Here is a 19632-nt window from a genome sequence, read left to right as displayed (position 1 = left end):
AAGAAAAGTGGCAGGTCATGCTAGCAAATGTTTATACAAAGACAGGAAATGTAGAAGGTGGGTTTAATTCATTGGATCGATTACTCAATTTTATATCAATCCATTGATTTGTGAGCACTTTTATCTTGATTTCCCTCATTTGTTCTTTAATGCCATGTCTTCTTTAGCTGAGGGTTAAGGTATAGAAGGTCACACCCTGGGGATTTGAACACCAGCACCTCCTTCATTTTACCACACCTCCTCAGTCACGACCAGCGCCCTACATGATCACCTCTTTCTCACCCCCTTGCCCCACCTCCTCTGTCACTACCACCTCCCACCATGTTCACCTCTTTCCCACCCATCCACTGAACCCATTACCACCTCCTTCTCTCTACCCCACCTAGTCAGTCACGACCAGCTCCTTCCATTTCCATGGCAATACATTTTAATAAGTGGACAATAACATTCATTCCAGCATAAAACTGGAATAGAGGTGGTCACCCCATTAATTAAAACAAATGAATCACCTCTATTCCAGGAAGCAGTTTACAGAAAAGTGAAGCCAGAACAAAAAGAGATTTAACACATGAATTGAGTTATTACTAACAATTTATATTTGATGTTAACACAGTGACATATTGGCTGAAGTTCAATATTCATTTTGTCAGCATTTCACTCAGTGTATGAATCCAGGTGGGAGAGTTTTACATTAGACATGTCAGTTTATCCAATATCAGCTTTATTTTGTATACATTTATGTCCACTATTCAATCTTGGAATTTAAAGAACAGCTGTGAAATCATTACACCCACAACTCTTTCATTCCAGACAGAAAGGCACCATTTTATTTCCAAATTTGCATGAGTTTTATTGTTTAACAACACAGACATCTCGCAGCACCACGGTTGTCCCCAAGAAAGTTGTTGAAGCTCTGGATGGGGCCCTTTTTTTCCTTCCCATCGTGTGGGGAATGATGCCGTTTACCACATATCACATAAGGCCTTAGCAGTGAGATGAAACGGATTGAGGTACAGTTCACACGGCTAACCCTTGGCTGTGTCCTTTACAGGACCCGCAAGAAAGGCACTTTTTGTCTTTTCCATCTCGGACAAGAGAGAGACTGTTCCGAGTGAAGCTCACCCCGACTCAAGCACGGGTAAGCCTCATACTCTCCTGCTTGTGAACTAGAGCAGCTTGAAATGTGGTGTTGTAAACTGGATACATACTGATATACATTTATTTGTAACACATTTTCCAAACTGAGCTATACTGTTTTATCACATGAGGCCTAGTGATTTCCCTCTGGATATCTGGCTACTACGAAAAGGTAGGATGCCTTGCATTAGTTGACTAAGCTGAATAATTTCTGACAAATTCTGTCATCCTTTTTAATATACATGTCACACCTTTTTGTCTAATACACACAATTATTTGTTTCCTTTGTAGACACAAAACACATTATTGTGCACCCAATATTTGAATTTGTCCCGATGAAGGCTGCGTAGTGGTGCAACCACATCCCTGGTTCACCTGACGGCCGAAACACACTGCGTCGACTAGAAAATATAGCAACCACTGACACTGCAAAGATAGGGAAGGCCCTATGAAAAAAGAACTACACTTTGTATCCATCGTGGACTACGTCAGGATCTGTAAAAATGTCATTAAGAAGAGGGCTCTATGTGAACAATACATCTCAACTGTATACAATTGCCCTTGTTTGTGTCTGAAATTGAAATGATTAAGGCCATAGAATGTGTGTAGGTGAACTGATGTTTAAGAAACAGTCTTTTTTGGTACAAAAAATTATTAACAAAAACGTGTGTTTTATAATAAACAGAAAAGTCTAAATACCAATCAAATATTTTAACAATTGTGGTGTGACATAGATAGCCTTGATCACTGATACGATTTGCTTCAGGTATATCCATCAGAAAAAAACCATTATAGAGAGCTAAGTAATTTGTTAATTTACTTAACTCTTTGTAATTCACACTTCTTTACGACTAGCAATTCATGTAGAATAAAATATACATTACTTTATAGTTTCTCTACATATCTGGCAGAAATCCCTGTAGACCAGCATCCACTGGTACTGCCCGGCTGGCATCACTGGGCTAAACATATTCATGAACCTGAGTGGGAGAAACCAGAAGGCTGGCACCTCTGTTTTCCATTGCTTCCAATTTTACAGTTGGGAGTTTGGCTTCTTTGTTGAAGGGAGTATTTGCTTAGTCTTAGGGAGTACATTGTTAATAAACCGCTTATCTGTAAGGGTTGGTATTAAGAGCTGCATTTTTTTATTAAGAAAGTATTTCTCAATGGCACTTATTCACCCAATGGTTTATGGGTTCAAACAGCAGGAGGACATTAAAACATAGGAACATCCAGCAAAATGAAGGAAAAACAAACCAGTACAGATGGGTCTTCAGCAACCATCTGAAGGTCATACGGCCTGTGGTGGCATGCAATCTTAGACAGAGGGCGTTCCAGATATAGGGAGCAAATACCAAAATAAGGTACACCACCTCCTCATCTAGAGGAATATAATTAAAGGTACAGGGAGGACAAGGGTGGAAGGATCCAATGCAGAAAGGGGGGAGGCATTTGCGATAAAAGGCGCAATGGGCCAGACAAAGCACCTTAAAGCCAATGTGAGAGGTCACAGAAGCAGTTTGGCAGTTAGTCACATACGCCAGGGAGCAGTTTGAAGTTAGTCACATACGCCAGGGAGCACAGACAAAATGGCATTGCCATAGTCAAATCTGGAAATAATTTGGGTTATAACAACTGACATAAGAGTCTGAAGGTTGAGAAGCATCTATACAGGAGCGGACTGGCTGACTTGCTGAGGTGATGCTACGCTGAGATCCTGTCAGACGGAGCAGGGGGTGCATGCCTTAAGCTGCCCATTTCAGTCATGATTGGGATAGTATTGCTATGGGGTTTGCTTGACTGAACACTGTGCTCCAATTGTGATCTTTTTTGGATGATGCAGTGATATTTTGCTTTGCATTTGGACATTGTGATTATATACATTGAAATGTATTGCTTGATATATTGTGATTTGCCATTAGATAGGTTTGACGAGGCTATACAAGTTATTAGTTTAGAGGTTTAAACGTTGTGCTTTGCCTTTAGTAATGCAAAGCCATTTTATACATATTGATTCAGTGATATTTGGACTTTGAATTTCCTGAAGCAGAAGGGATAAGGCTGGACAGGACTTGTGTGCCTTTGTCAATGGAAAGGCGATTTAAACCTCAGGTGGAACTGGAGAGGGCTTTATGTGCTTGACATGTTTTTGAATGTCCACAACTAAAGAAGTGATGTAGATTGATTTGATCACAGAATATGAGACTTGATGCTTACCAGACAAACACATGTGTTTGAATTCTACGTGAACGTGGAGAGTTGGAATATTTTGTTATTCTAGAGAGAATGTATGAGGGTTTTTATATGTGTAGATAAATACTTCCTTTTTTACAACGTTAGTCAGTCTTGGCTCTAAGAGGTTGGTTCAGTGAAATGCTAATGGGTAACACACTTATGTAATGCATATTATGCCTCTCTTCCTGAAGCGGTTCTGTTTTGTGAAAACCTGCTCTATACCTATATATGTGCATTAGATGCGACAGGAACTGTCGTGGACACATTGCAGAACCTGGGAGTGTACATTGATAGAGCTGTGGGAAATGCACTTTGAGCCCCTCTGAATCAACTTTTAGAATCTATGTAGCAAGAGCATAATATCGGTACTGAAAAAGACAATATTTCCTCGGGGTTCCAGTTCAGTAGCTGGTAGCTTCCCTGTCGCATAAGAAGGGTGCTAGACCTTAGCTAAGCAGAAAGCTGGGGGCGGAGCGGCGGCCCTCCCCTTAAAGGATAGTTCCGGGACTTTTTTTTTATTGTCCCTACGGGTCGGCCATGTGTTTGTAAGCATAAATCGGTAGATCGTAGGAAACTTTCCTATGGACCTTACCCGACTTTTCGCCCATTATCGCACTCGAAATCAGCCTCCATTTTGTGATAATCCTATCATTCCGCCGCATCGACCTGGCTCACCTGCCTTTGCGGCACTAAATCAAATCCCCCGCCCCTGAGCCTGACATCAGCAGACGCGTACTGCCCATTTCAAGCACGTCTCGTGTCAACAATCGCTGCGCCTCAGCTATTGACGTGTTGCCATGGAAATGGCAGGACGCCTCTTTCCCCAATAAGTATAAACAGACCGTTTCACAACATACAGCAGCAGATTTTCGATTCCATTCCTCTCTCTGTGTTACTTTGAGTATTCTGTGACTCGTTTCAGTGCTCTGGTCAGCTACCTTCGCCGCTTGTAGCCCGTGTGAACACCTGTACCATCTCTGTAAATTATTTTACTATCTTTACCGCACAATGGCCACAATAATGCCGTATATGTACGAGCCCGAGTACACCGAGGAGGAACTACTGGAAAGGCAAGCACGCGAAAACGATGGGGATTCGGACGGCAGTTGGGAGGACCAGTCAACGGATGAAGAGCCTGGACCATGTCGCATGGACGGCGTCTCCACCTGGTGCACGTGCAATCGGTGCGAGCTAATGCCAACTGAGGAGGAGAACTGCTGCTGCCGTGAAAATTCCGGGTGCTTGGCCTACATTTCGGAAAGCGAGCAAAGTCTGCAGGAAGGCGAGCAAAGTCCGCAATGCATCACCGAGCTGCCAGAGTTCAGGGAAGCCTGCCTCTCACGGACAGTGTTGAGGATGATGATGGTGCTTATGCACGAACTTCGTGGCACTGTTCGTCCGCGTAATCCGAGTAACGAGTAAGTATACTCTGTTTGTGATGTCAGTGATGCCACCACTATTTCATGGTCGTCTCCCACATATAACATTACATTTACATATCATTCGAACGCATGTAAATTGGTTCCATATAGTGCATTTTCTAGATATAATTTTTTTCTAAGAAAAATGACATGTGTTACCTGAATCGACATTGATAAGAAAGTTTGGTCAGTTTAATACAGTTTGCATCTTTTTTTTTCACAGGTGGTACAGGCTGGTGGCCTATCGTTGCTTCACTTGGTGGCTTCACGGGAGGTTCGGACACCGCGTTCGGAGAGTAATACCTGCCTGTGCGGTACTTGCCATTAGACAACATTTCCCCAGTGACAGTGGACAATACCGCGGATTTTCCCTCGATGTGCTGCAACCTCAACTTTACAATGTGTAATGTTTATTATTTATGTTTAACTAAAATCTAAAATAAAGCCCAACATATATTTTAACAATGGTTGTTTTGATTTTTTAAATGAATCTAGTGTATATTCTCCTGGGAGGGTGAGGTATTTATAAACTCACCCCCCTGCCTTCCATGTAGTAGATCCTGCAGCCATCCTCTTACATTCAGTTAGATGGCCTCTCCTTGGTGAGGCCCTGCGGCAAACGGGTCTTGTCTGCACGACCACCGCCCCGAACCACCCCCCCACCCTATCAAAGGCAGTTCGCACCAGGGTACTTGCGCTGCTGGCAAGTGGAGCTGTCAGGGAGCGATAAAGGCCAAGAGGTGCCAAAGACCATGTACACTTCAAAGTGGTCTATAGAGCATGGGTTGTTGTTCCCATGTCTACCTCCAGACCCCGTGTCTCCTGCCAAGCATCCCCCCTCACGCTGGACGCCCCCCTGCAATCCACATAAGTGTGTCTCCATTCTCGAGTCTTCCTGTGTCTTGTCTGCACGACCACCGCCCCAATCCACCCCCCGCCCTATCAAAGGCAGTTTGCACCGGGGTACTTGCACTGGCAAGTGGAGCTGTCAGGGAGCGATAAAGGCCAAGAGGTGCCAAAGACCATGTACACTTCAAAGTGGTCTATAGAGCATGGGTTGTTGTTCCCATGTCTACCTCCAGACCCCGTGTCTCCTGCCAAGCATCCCCCCTCACGCTGGACGCCCCCCTGCAATCCACATAAGTGTGTCTCCATTCACGAGTCTTCCTGTGTCTTGTCTGCACGACCACCGCCCCAATCCACCCCCCGCCCTATCAAAGGCAGTTCGCACCGGGGTACTTGCACTGGCAAGTGGAGCTGTCAGGGAGCGATAAAGGCCAAGAGGTGCCAAAGACCATGTACACTTCAAAGTGGTCTATAGAGCATAGGTTGTTGTTCCCATGTCTACCTCCAGACCCCGTGTCTCCTGCCAAGCATCCCCCCTCACGCTGGACGCCCCCCTGCAATCCACATAAGTGTGTCTCCATTCACGAGTCTTCCTGTGTCTTGTCTGCACGACCACCGCCCCAATCCACCCCCCGCCCTATCAAAGGCAGTTCGCACCGGGGTACTTGCACTGGCAAGTGGAGCTGTCAGGGAGCGATAAAGGCCAAGAGGTGCCAAAGACCATGTACACTTCAAAGTGGTCTATAGAGCATGGGTTGTTGTTCCCATGTCTACCTCCAGACCCCGTGTCTCCTGCCAAGCATCCCCCCTCACGCTGGACGCCCCCCTGCAATCCACATAAGTGTGTCTCCATTCACGAGTCTTCCTGTGTCTTGTCTGCACGACCACCGCCCCAATCTACCCCCCGCCCTATCAAAGGCAGTTCGCACCGGGGTGCTTGCACTGGCAAGTGGAGCTGTCAGGGAGCGATAAAGGCCAAGAGGTGCCAAAGACCATGTACACTTCAAAGTGGTCTATAGAGCATGGGTTGTTGTTCCCATGTCTACCTCCAGACCCCGTGTCTCCTGCCAAGCATCCCCCCTCACGCTGGACGCCCCCCTGCAATCCACATAAGTGTGTCTCCATTCACGAGTCTTCCTGTGTCTTGTCTGCACGACCACCGCCCCAATCTACCCCCCGCCCTATCAAAGGCAGTTCGCACCGGGGTGCTTGCGCTGGCAAGTGGAGCTGTCAGGGAGCGATAAAGGCCAAGAGGTGCCAAAGACCATGTACACTTCAAAGTGGTCTATAGAGCATGGGTTGTTGTTCCCATGTCTACCTCCAGACCCCGTGTCTCCTGCCAAGCATCCCCCCTCACGCTGGACACCCCCCTGCAATCCGCATAATGCCACGACATATACACGTCATTCATTCACAAACACACCCCTGTTTCGAATTCTTTATAACCCACTTCATATTTCTAATGAGAACTTCTTTGCGCTTTGCTAGTCAACCCGTGAAGGTGCTGGTTATCTGCTCTTCGTCTCTGTGAACTTCTGTGACCACTTTGAGCAAACTCGTCAGTTTGCAACCTGTGAACTGCTCCCTGTTCTACGACAAGAAACTACTCTGATCCCTGCATCTAACTGTTTGTTCGTCAAGGTAAGTCCATGTACCATAATCATTTTGCGTCCAATTTTTTAATTTATATCTATTTGCTAGTAGTCATCAAATTGCATCCATGTTTTCTTTTCGTTCACGACAGTACATGCAAGGAACTAGTCACATGTTCTGAGTTTAGTCAAATTACTTTTTCTATTTTTTGAAAGTTATTGAAATACTTATCCGCATGTGAATAACGTGTATAGTTCCAAGAACCAAAACGGACCTTGCATTGAACCTTTTATGTGTCATTTAATGTTTTAACACATTGGTATTCATAGAGAATTGTTGATCTTTACTTTTCAGAACTTTCCATAATGCCTGCCTGTTCCATTGGCGGTTGCCCTTCGAAGACCCATAACAAATCTGAAGGTACTATAATGCATGTTTTCCCTAAGACAATAGATCAGATAAGAGAATGGGTCCGATATTGCGGATATCCAGCCTCTGAGCTAGAAAGTAGAGTCCTAGAAGTCTTTGCGGACAAGAGGGGTGATCGATACCGCATCTGCAGCAGGCACTTTAGCCCAGACATGTACTCCACATCATTGCTAATAAAGAAGAAAACACCGCGAGCGAGGCGAAAATTGCTCTCAACCGCTATTCCCACTCTATTCGTCCACATCCCTCCACTGGTGAGTCAAGTTTACGTATTTGTCTCTCGGCCTTGCGGTAGTGTGTAGCATTAGCTAACAATAATTTCCCCATTTATGTATCCACTCAATATGAAGGCGGAAGATTCTCCATCCGTGTCGTTATTGCAGTCATCAGCCACTTCAAGCGCCTATCGGGTAATCTTACTTAGCTATTCTGACACTGACTTGTTTTAGGCATGTAAATCAATAGTTTTAATTGATCGTGTAATTATTTTACCTAATGGTACACCACAGTACTCGTCCTCTAGTCTTTGTTTTCAGTTATAATTATTGTTATCCAAAATAATGCAAGTACTGTCTTTCAGGGAGATGCTGAGGAGTCCAACGCATTGACGACAACCGTAGATGTCACTCAGATGCTCGAGGTACGTTTCCGGACAGTTCCATCGATGGAGATCATCAGATCTTGCATTCTTGTAGCGTGATTGTTACACACAATGTTTCTTTCGTTTTTAGCCATTGGTATGTCCTTCTGTCGTCGCCCTCCTATGTGTCTTCTTTTTTCAATATTGTGTTCATTACTAATGAAAGTCCTATGTTTCAGGGAGTCGATGGAGCATTAGTCCAAGAAGAAGGGGGAGCATGCAGTTACGGGTCGGCGCAACAGCTTGCAGAAGTGTGCACCGCAGTTACAGCGTCCCTTGATGTTCTTATGCATTTCGAGGTATGGATACTGACAGATCAATCATGCGAGATCAAATGACGTGATTACATCCGCTATACTTCCTTCTTTATTAACGCAAGTACTATGTTTCAGGGAGCTGACGGAGCTTCTTCAACAAGAACATCACCCCTAGTAGTTGATGCAGATCTCTGGGTGGTGACACTTCCAACGATGGAGCAAATCGAATCATATTTAGATATCCATTATTTATTTTAGACAACTGATCATTTGTGCAGGTCTATTTAGATGAGCCGTTGACGCCTGCAGAAAGTTTATGTTCTTTTAAACAAAATAGAAAACCATACTAATGCAATTACTGTGTTTCAGGGAGTTGCTGAAGCGTCATCTTCAATAATATCATCAATGGAAGTCTATGCGGAGCCCGAGGTATGGATCTTGACAGTTCAATCTAACTAGATCAACAATGCGTGAACTATTGTCGTTTGAATGTTCTACACAATGCGTTCATTCGTGTTTTGCTATTGAGATGTACGTATGGGTATTGGTCCCCAAGTACATTTTGTGTTTTCAATATTATTATACATACTAATGAAAGTTCTATGTTTCAGGGAGTCGATGGAGCCTCAGTGAGTGATGGATGTGCTTATCATGAAAATATAGTCGTTGCAGCGCGAGAGGAAGTGGAGACATGCACACACGAGTCGGAGCAACAGCGTCCAGATGTTGAAGTTCGAGGCAAGAAAGTTTCAAAGAAAAGAAAGCAAAAGAAGGTTAGTGTCCTGTTCACTATATTATGTTGTCTTTCACTGTCAATAGTTCAATACTGTAAGTTGTGTTTAAACTGAACATCCCTTTTCTAATCTGTCCTCTAGTTGCGAGTGGGTGTAAGAACTAGATCTACACAGACAGTGAAGCGAACGAGAGATGTTGCTTGTCAAACCTTTTGGCAGGGACTTGAGACTGGAGATGCATCGTGCCAATGGGAAGAATATGAAGTGATTGACAACGGAGCTATACCACCACCAGCCATTGATAGTGAATGTCCTCCTGGTAGTTTGGATGCAGTCGGAGATCAATTCACAGAATCCACACCCGCAAAAAATAAGAGCGCGCGAAAGTTGAAGACATTGTTTTTTTCTCCCATCTCCGGACAAGGAACAGATGTTGCAATGGAAGAGAATGAAGTGGACGACAATGAAACACCATCAATATCACTCAGCATAGCGGAAGACGATATCAGAGATTGTACCTTTCATGCGAGTGACATGTCCTCAACATTACAGGCCGAACCAGCTGGGATGCAGAGTGACAGTATAAGGAAAGAGGCCAAATTCATTGTATTCGATAGCTGTTTGATGGATATTATTATGATGATGAAATGTGGGCATTGGGTTGGTGGGGAAGTATGTGGGGAGCCATTGATTAATGTGACTCGTGCAATTCGAGGCACTAACCTTAAAATACATGCCACCTGTACACAATATCATCCGTTCGCATGGTCTGCACAACCCATGCTGGGGCAACTGCCAGCAGGCAATCTACTTTGTGCAGCGGCCGCACTTTTTAGTGGTTCAAGTTTTAAAAAGTTACAGTATTTCTTTCAGTTTGTGGGAATCCATTTCATTGCGAAAAGTCAGTTCTACAAATACCAAACCGATTATCTATTTCCAGCCATCAGCGAAGCTTGGAGAATGGAAAAAATGTCAATGGAAAGTACATTCGCGGGCAAACGCTTCAGGCTAGCCGGTGATGGACAGTGCGACAGCCCAGGATTTTCAGCCAAGTACTGCACCTACCACTTTCAGGACATGGAAAGTAAGAAAATTGTGAGTTCGGTGGTCGTGCAGGTGTCACAAAGTACATCCTCAGTGGCCATAGAGAAAGTTGGCTTTGTAGCATCATTGCAAGAACTACAATCGCGGGGAATGGTGATCGACCTGATAGCCACGGACAGACACGTTTCAATTGCCAAGACAATGAGAGAAGAGTACAAAATATAAATCACCAATTTGACGTATGGCATCTTGCAAAAACAATCAATAAAAAATTGTCGGCTGCAGGAAAAAAAAAGATATGCAAGGTATTTCACAGTGGTCCAAGTCAATCAGCAACCATCTTTGGTGGAGCTCAAAAACATGTGAAGGGTCGTTGGAAATTCTACTGGAAAAATGGCGGTCAGTAATGTTGCACTGTAGCAACGTACATCGATGGTCGACAAATGAGCATTTCCACAAATGTGAACATGGCCATTTGTCCACAGAGGAGGCACGGAAGAAGAAGTGGTTGATTCCTTCATCACCCACTCACAAGGCCATTGAAAAGATTGTATTTGATAAAACTATAACAAGAGATTTGAGGGGACTCACGGAATTCTGCCACACAGGAGATTTGGAGGTGTTCCACAATATGTGCCTAAAGTACAGGCCCAAAAGATTGCATTTTGGCATGGAAGGCATGATAAATCGGACTCTTCTAGCGGTCTTGGCACATAACCATAATGTTGGCCGTCAACAAAGTAGGACGACCGGAACTTTAGGGACGCTTCGCTACAATAAGGCCTTCACTAAAAGAAGTAAACAATGGGTGATCAAACCAGTGTTTGAGGATATGCAATATGAGTTTATTGAGAGACTTATCGTAGATGTCCTTGATAGGCACATACATGGAGTGGTGAACGAACCTATGCAGGGGACAACTGCATTGCCACCCAACATTGCCTCTGTTCCATGTCCACCTAAAGCAGAGCTCATTGAGAAATACACATCACGGTTTAAATGATTGTAATTTGATTGTCTGTTCTCTCGAGTCTCCTCATGTTGCAGGCCCATTGCAATTAAACCAAACAGTAATATAAATCATTTTTACAAAAATTATAGAATGTTTCCGTATTACAAACACATGGCCGACCCATAGGGACAATAAAAAAAAAAGGCACGCAGACAAGATGCCCTTACACTAACTGCAGCTAACTAGAAATGTGTGCTCGCTCAAAGTGAAGGTCAGCTGCTTTGATGTTTTGCTCGGGTGGCGGAACGGCCCACGACCCAATATAAGGTTCTATTGTGATTTGACCTTGACAGGCCGGGACCATCCAGAAAGACTAAGAAAAGATAATGAATAAAATTTCAGAAACGAAACGATGAGCCACGTTCATTAGAAGAAGTAACGTCGGCAAAGAAGGAGTGGTGTTTCGGGTCTGCCCTACACAGAGACACAATGGAAAATGCAAATATAATGTAAGTAACTTTTGATGAGTTTATACCGCAATTTCATTACTATACAGTGGCTTTAAAGACGGGTTCAGTTGTACTTGTTCGTTCTATGTGGCATATTGTTTTCTACCGCGCACTATCTTGAGGAGAAACATCTGCTTTTACTGAAGCACCTCAAAACCTTCCTCTTTGCTTCTGCTTTCTCTCTCCCTCTCCCCTGCTACAACTGGTCCACTGTCTGCGACCTCGGTCCTGGGCCCTTCCACTCTCCACCTGCACTGCCTCCCTGTCAACCCCTGCACTGGGGGACTGTCTCAGTATCCTACAGCCCCCCCCTTCCCAGCACTTGTTCTGCACTTACCTTGCACTTGCCACCAGCTGGCCCTATTTATTTATTATTTTATGCTACTTACCTTGTACTCCACTCCCCCCCCCTCCCTGCCTCGCCACGCCTTTAAACACTTGTGTACACCCAGTAGCGCTGTCCTCGCTATGATTTTAATAAGGATCTGATGGTGAGACTAATTTCATTTTTTATGTTTTTAGGTACATCATTCACTACTGTCTGTGTCACGAGTACCGGACACCGGCGGACGGCTTCTACAGCCGCCAGTTGCTTCTCCGCGTGAACAACGTTACCACCCTGACCATTTTATGGGACGATCGCCAAGTACAAGTATGCCCTTACGCGGTACTAACGGTTAGATGCAACATACCTACCGTTGTGGTGGCCTAGTGCCTCGTTGTTGGAACAGCCATGCGATTATCAGTGCGACCGAAGAGCTTATTTTTATCGTAAACCAACACCCTGTGTACTGCGCACGAACATCGCTTCCCTCAAGACGAACTAATTTGGATCGAGAGCAAAGAAAAATGCAAATCGCTGAATATTCTCTAAACATTTGATGTCCAATAAACGTACTTTGCCAAATGTACAATCTTGCCGTTTGCTTTTAAACCACGGTTTCACATTCCGAATTGTGGCGCTGTATTGTGAGATGCTCTAAGACCCTGTGTACAGCAAAGGACCATCGCGTTCCTCAATACGAACTTTTTGGAACATGAGCAAATAAAAATGCAAATCGCTGAATATTCTCTAAACATTTGATGTCAAATAAATGTACTTTACCACATTTACAATCTTGCGGTTTGATTTCAAAGTACAGTTTCATATTCCGAATTGTGGTGCGCTGTATTGTGAGCTGATCTGTGTTGATTTCCGGGGTCTGTGTGGAGTCGCGTAGAAGACGCCTGGGCGCGTTTGCCTACGCAGCTCAGTCACGTCACGGATAGAGGCGGGGAATATGAATGTTTTGATAAAGTCTGTTTCAGGGGCGGGGGATTTGATTTAGTGCCGCAAAGGCAGGTGAGCCAGGTCGATGCGGCGGAATGATAGGATTATCACAAAATGGAGGCTGATTTCGAGTGCGATAATGGGCGAAAAGTCGGGTAAGGTCCATAGGAAAGTTTCCTACGATCTACCGATTTATGCTTACAAACACATGGCCGACCCGTAGGGACAATAAAAAAAAAGTCCCGGAACTATCCTTTAAGGTCAGAGCCTTTACTAGTTGCCGGGGTCCCAAGGGACACCCCATATATCATATGAGGGTCTATAGTTATTGATTCAACCACTGATTCTTTAAGCTTTTACAAAATGTTGGTGCCCATTAATTTGCAAGTTTTCCATAGAATGGTTACCTAAACACAGATACAGTCTCCCTTCTGAATATTCTAGAAGGGGTGCATTTCAAACTGCAGTGATTCAACAATCATAATCAGCCATCATTTGTGTGCCTAAGGAAACCAAAAACAGCTGTGGAGGCAGCCATGCCAAACTCACTAACCTGAAATAGCTGGTCAGATAGCACAGCGAGTAGAGCACTCACTTTGACATCCGTGCAGAGCCTGCAATGTAGGTTCGAATCCCGGCAGGGCCAAACTCAGCTTTTCATCCTTCCGAGGCCGATAAATGAGCACCTCACACCATGGGTAATAATAAGCAGCGCTCAGATACCTGAGGGTTCGTAGCGCTATATAAATGCTAAATTATTATTATTAAATAGACTCAGGCATGCATGTTTTGTCTGGTGCCTAATAAGGTGACTGTTCCGACTGAAGCATTTTCCATATTCAGAGCACCAATAAAGTTTCTCACCCGTATGTATTCTACGGTGGCAAATAAGATCTCTCTTCCCAAAGAAGTTCTTCCTACATTCACTACATGGCCTCTCTCATGGCAGATAAGAACATGCTGTGTGCTGAAGTATTCGCCACATTCACTACCCTTATGAGGCTTCTCACCTGTATGTAAGGACTGATGATAAATAAGACCTCCCTTATGGCTAAACCATTTTCCACACTAAACACAGGTATGAAGTTTTTCACATATGTGTGTTCTCTGATGGCTAATGAGACGTCTCTTCTGAGTAATCGCTTTCCCACATTCCATGCACTTGTAAGGTTCCAAACCAGTATGTGTTCTCTGGTGGCAAATAAGATGTCCCATGTAAGCAAACCCTTTACCACATTTAGGGCACTCATAAGGTTTCTCACCTGTATGTGTTCTCTGGTGGATAGTAAGCCCTCCCTTTGTAGAAAACCCTTTCCCACACTCAGTGCACTCATAAGGTTTCTCACCCGTATGTGTTCTCTGGTGGATAGTAAGAACTCCCTTTCCAGCAAACCCTTTCCCACAGTCAGTGCACACATAAGGTTTCTCACCTGTGTGTGTTCTCTGGTGGATAGTAAGCTCTCCTTTTGTAGCAAACCCTTTCCCACATTCAGTGCACTCATAAGGTTTGTCACCTGTATGTGTTCTCTGGTGGCGAATAAGAAGTCCCTTCCGAGCAAACCCTTTCCCACATTCAATGCACTCATAAGGATTCTAACATGTATGTGTTGTCAGGTGGAGAGTAATATATTGCTTTTGTGCAAACCCTTTCCCACATTCAATGCACTCATACGGTTTCTCACCTATATGTGTGCTTTGGTGGCTAATAAGATGTTTCTTCTGAGCAAACTCTTTCCCACATTCAATGCACTCATAAGGTTTCACACCTGTATGTTTTCTCTGGTGGCTAATAAGATGTCCCTTCTGAGAAAACCCTTTCCCACATTCCGTGCACTGATAGGGTTTCTCACCTGTATGTGTTCTCTGGTGGATAGTAAGCTCTCCCTTTGTAGCAAACCCTTTTCCACATTCAATGCAGACACGTGGTTTCTCACCTTTATGCATTTGCTCGTGGCAGAGAAGTGTATCATGCAAATGGACGCCATTATCAAATTCTGTGCACTGATACGTTTTTTCACCTATGTCCTCATGTGGGCAATAAGTATATTCTTGAGATGGCAATTGTTGCCACATTCTGCATACGTGTACAGTTTCTTGCCAGTTTCTGTTGTCAGGTGCTTAATGACAGGACCCTTTTCACAGAACCTTTTCCAAATTCAGAGCAAATGAGAAATGCTTTTCTTACTGTACATAACACAATGTCATTTTTGTGCTAGATATTCCTATCCACCAGGTTTGACAGAATGAACAGGCTTGGTTACTAAATGTTACCACGAAAGTGTTGCATGGATGGAAGCCAGCATGTATCCAACAAGCTTCTCAATCTCAGTTCCTGAATACTCTGAAAATACAACTGGACCCCAAACCTCCACACTTCTAAAATGCTTGGAAATTGCATATTCTAACAATGAAGCTTTTCACTGCGATAGTCCAGGGAATCTATCACTGCTGTTGCATATCTAGGGCATCAGTCACCTATTAACATAAAAGGAGATGCACATTATTAGTTTCAACACCTTCACAATCGCAGGCAGCACATGTAATAAGACTCTACTCAGAAGTAGTGATGTTAACTTGCGTAGTAACTTATACAACTCTGAAGTGCCATCTATTGGGGAAAGGCACCCCAATAGGTGGCAGAGTAGTGGTGCTCCAATGAGAACATGTAACAGAACTGATAATGGTTGTTGTGCACTATGAACCTTAGGTACTTCCTGTGTTTGGGGTGTATGGAAATGTGGAAGTACGCATCCCGTATATCCAGGGATCCTAGAGGTGGTGCTGCTGAATGGCGGTGATTACTCGCTGTAGCGTTACCATTTGGAACGTTGTCTTTATGAATTTGTTAAGACTGCATAGGTCCAGTATGAGACGCCACTTGCCATCGTTTTTTTTCATAACGAAGTACCTGGAGTACACTCCGTGCCCTCTTAGCCTTTTTGGCACCCTTTCAAGTTTTTTCTTTCAGCATTGGCTTGACCGCTTGAAGCAGCGCCATTAGGTGACCTTGAGTGTGAGGTGGAGGGAGTGGCAGGGGGCCGCTTCATGAATTCTAGCAGGTGTCCGTAAGTGATTTATTGTAGGACCCACCTGTCTGTAGTTATGCAGCGCCACTGACGAATGTGATTGGATACATTTCCCCCATCTTGCCCCTGTTTTAGGGCATAGTCACAGCAATTGCTTTACTTGTCTCCCTCTTTGAGTGTTAGTTTGTTTTCGAGCTTTGTAACTGATGGAACTCCTTCGATTTCTTGTATCCTTGGAAGGACCTTTTGTATCCTTGGGAGTATTTTTGTATTTTATTTATTTGTATAGCACACCAAGCCCTCAGGCATCTGGGGGCATTACTTTGGTTACATAGGTGCAAAGTTATAGTGGCAGGGTGCATAAGCAAGGGAGCGATACAGAAACATTGAATACAGTCAAGACATAGGGACATATAGGCAAGTTGTATCGGCAAAGTACAGTAATTACAAACAGTGATGCAGAGGCAGTATATACAATTGGGAGAAAAAGGTTAGTTGCATGTTAGTTTCCTGGGAAGAGAGCCAGTAGTACTTCCCCTTCGAATATGTCGGACCACTTTTGTTGGATGAGGTAGGATAGTTTCTTCCAGATGCCCCTCTAAAGGGATGACATTTTTTCCTCGTTTGTAGGCTGGTGAGTAATCGGGCCGCCTCTGTGTCTGTTTTAATTGCATTCAGTGCCTCATCAATTTTGTGGCCAAAGAGGTCATTACCCTCGAAAGGCATGCACTACTTTGTGTTGAACTTCAGGCCTAAAATATGTGCACCGTAACAAGCTGTGTCTTCTCATTGCCACTCTGGTTTGGATTTGCTTAAAACCGGTTTCGGACAGATCTACCACCATATCTGTGCTTTCGTTGGCCACTTCTTCCCCCTCAATTAGTATTGACATTGCTTCTTTTTTCTTATCCTGTTGCAGGTGTTCCAGCAAGGGAGCAATTCTATGCCACATTTCACGGTCGTAGCGAGACATTATCGCCAACGAGTTAGCCGCTTTAACTGTGGTTGCTGCAATTTTAATTACTTTTTTCACGAATGACTAACCTGCAGCCTTTGTTATCCGGTGGCAGGGTGCATTGTTGTGCCTGCTAATGTGCCTTGCTACCTGCCACTGCAGACACAACGGATTCTGGCGTGGGCTGTGAAGTCAGGCATTTCGTTGTGGAGTCCGGCGCCTTAAACTTGCTATCCCATCTACCCGTGGCAGCAGGCTCTGTAAAGGGAAACTTTTAAAGTATGCATCCCTGTTTCCCAGATATGGTCCAATATCAGGATGGACACCGGTAACTTCCTCTTTTTTCTCCTTGTGGTCAAATAAGAAACATTATTTTTGTCCTCCACTGGTACCAGGCTAAACTCCTGACAGGCTTTTGAGATTGTAGCATGAAAAGCTCCTATGTCATCCTGAGGTGAGGAGTTCGGACTTTCGTTCTGTTGGTCATCCACTGAGGTGTCGGTGTCCCAATAGGTGTGTGCGGGGGATGCCATTGTGGTGGAATCAGTGTCTTGAGGACCTTCTGTGTCCATGTCCGGAAGCTCACCTTCCTCCTACTCCCTGAACCTGATCGAGGGCATTGGCAGGGGTACTGCCATTGACCTTCGCAACACAGGCTGTGGGGTCTCTTGCTGTGCGGAGCACCTTCTTTTAAACTTGCCCTGCAAGTACTGGCAGTGTTCTGTTGACCTGTGCAATGACCTTGACTCTCCCAGTGAAGGTCGCACAGATTGGTGACCAGAATCCGACTGGTGATGTGTGTCTGGACCTTGATGGTGACGTACGTGCAGAGTGTGGTGCGGACCCTACCGTTGACCTGGTTGGAGGTCTTAGGGGGGAGACAGGCAGATGTACGTCTGGCTGGTGTGATTGAGCGGGTGAAAGTCTAACATGTAACTGTGACAACACCGCTAGCAAGGACGAGAGGCCCTGAAGCGATCAAGCTTGCAGGTTTTGTAGTGATTGGGCAGGCTGGGGCGTGTGTACACACCCAGGCTTATGACCCCCTATATATGCAGTTGCAGGCAGGCGACTGGTTGCCCCTTAAGTGGTGGGTTCCTGTGGTTTCAACTGGATCTGAAACCTTCCAGGTGTGGGTGGCAGTCTGAGAGATCGTGAATGGCTGACCACAGACTGTCCCGAATCCGAAAAGTGTCAGGAATGTGCTTGCTGGGCCATGAAATCTGAATCGCTTTCATGCTGCAGGATATCTTCTGGCATCACATTGGAATAAATGATTGGAGAGACCGGTGAGGTGTACACCTGCATCTGCTCCTCTGCCTGACTTGATTCTCTCTTGCCTTCTGCTTGTGTGCCTGCGCATTCTGCGAGGTTCGTTTTTGCTCCCTTGGTTCTGGTCGGTATGTTTTCCTCCAGCCTTTGAGGAGTTATTTCTATGAGTGGCGTGGTCGACGCCATCGTCAATGACTATGCTGGAATTTCCTCTGCGTAAGAAATTTTTCCACCCGTCGATGAGGGAGCTCGCCTCAATTCTACATCAGTCGACAGTCTTGTAGCCTCCGTTTTTCCTTTGGCTTGACCAAGCTGACTGTCAGTTATTTTTTCATGGATGTCGCCCTCAAGCTCGTGGACAATGTGACTCAGGTCAAAGAGTGCACGTTGGGCTTTCTGGCCCCAATCCAGCCATCAACGGGTTTAGTAGACGGGGCACTCTGGGATTCCCAATGCATAGATGCTGCTCCTCCCACCATTGTTTAGTCGATGAGCGTGTGGTTGACGGGCTCATGGATGAGCGCTCTTTTTGTGGTGGACGGTTAGGCTATCAACTATAATAGCAGAATTGTCAAAGCCAAATCTAATTCACAGGAGCTTTTTATAATTCTCTGTGAAATTGGGGGAAAGAAAAAGAGGTGAGAAATGGAGTTAAGCAAAGGTGCCCTTTGGCTGCTATAATTTTCAATGCATTTATTTCTGATATTGGCGAGGTGTTGGGGAAAATTCAGGGTTTTGCTCCAAAAATAGATGATGCTGCCCTGAATTGGATTCTTTATGCTGATGATCTGATATTAATGGATCTTACACCAATTGGGCTACAAGGTAAACTGCAAGCTTTAGAGGAGTATGTAAAGGACAACGGGTTGTACATAAACCCAAGTAAATCAGTTGTTCTTACTTTACAAGATCTTAGAAAATGTGCAGTTAATGCAAAGAAATTCAAATGGCACTTGGATGGTGCGCCCCTGCAACATGTGAATCAGTTGAAATACTTGGGCCAGTGGCTGAATTCAAATATAAACGACCACATCTGGATAGAAAAAACAAAGTCCAAGTGTCACCAGCTTAGTGCCCAAGCTGCAGCACTTGACAAGAAATATGGCAAGAAATATGGCAAATTTTCTTTGGTTCCCACAATAAAATTTTACAAGCAAAAGGCCGTCTCATCCTCAATATTTGGTGCAGAAACCGCCTTTGGATGTCCAGCTACTTTGTGGGATACCCTTGAAAATATTTTCTGGTCCAGAATCTTAAAAGTGGGGAAGGGCATTCCAGCAGCTGTTGTACGATATGAATTGGGACTAATATC

At 44.6% G+C, this 19632-nt stretch overlaps 1 long non-coding RNA gene across 1 annotated transcript in view; it reads left to right on the top strand.

The window, feature by feature from the left end:
* Positions 1–1209, top strand: part of LOC138557997 (uncharacterized) — an 83728-nt gene extending 82519 nt beyond the window's left edge. Inside the window, exon 5 of the long non-coding RNA XR_011298152.1 lies at positions 1052–1209. This is a non-coding gene — a long non-coding RNA (uncharacterized lncRNA). The remainder of the gene's footprint in view (positions 1–1051) is intronic.
* The last annotated feature ends 18423 nt before the right edge of the window (positions 1210–19632 follow it).

This window comes from Ambystoma mexicanum, unplaced genomic scaffold (genome assembly GCF_040938575.1).
Source record: "Ambystoma mexicanum isolate Mex_15411 unplaced genomic scaffold, UKY_AmexF1_1 Mex_scaf31, whole genome shotgun sequence".
In the NCBI taxonomy this organism is placed as follows: Eukaryota; Metazoa; Chordata; class Amphibia; order Caudata; family Ambystomatidae; genus Ambystoma; species Ambystoma mexicanum.
Note: the sequence above shows the minus strand (reverse complement) of the source record. Positions and strands in the feature narration are given on the sequence as shown.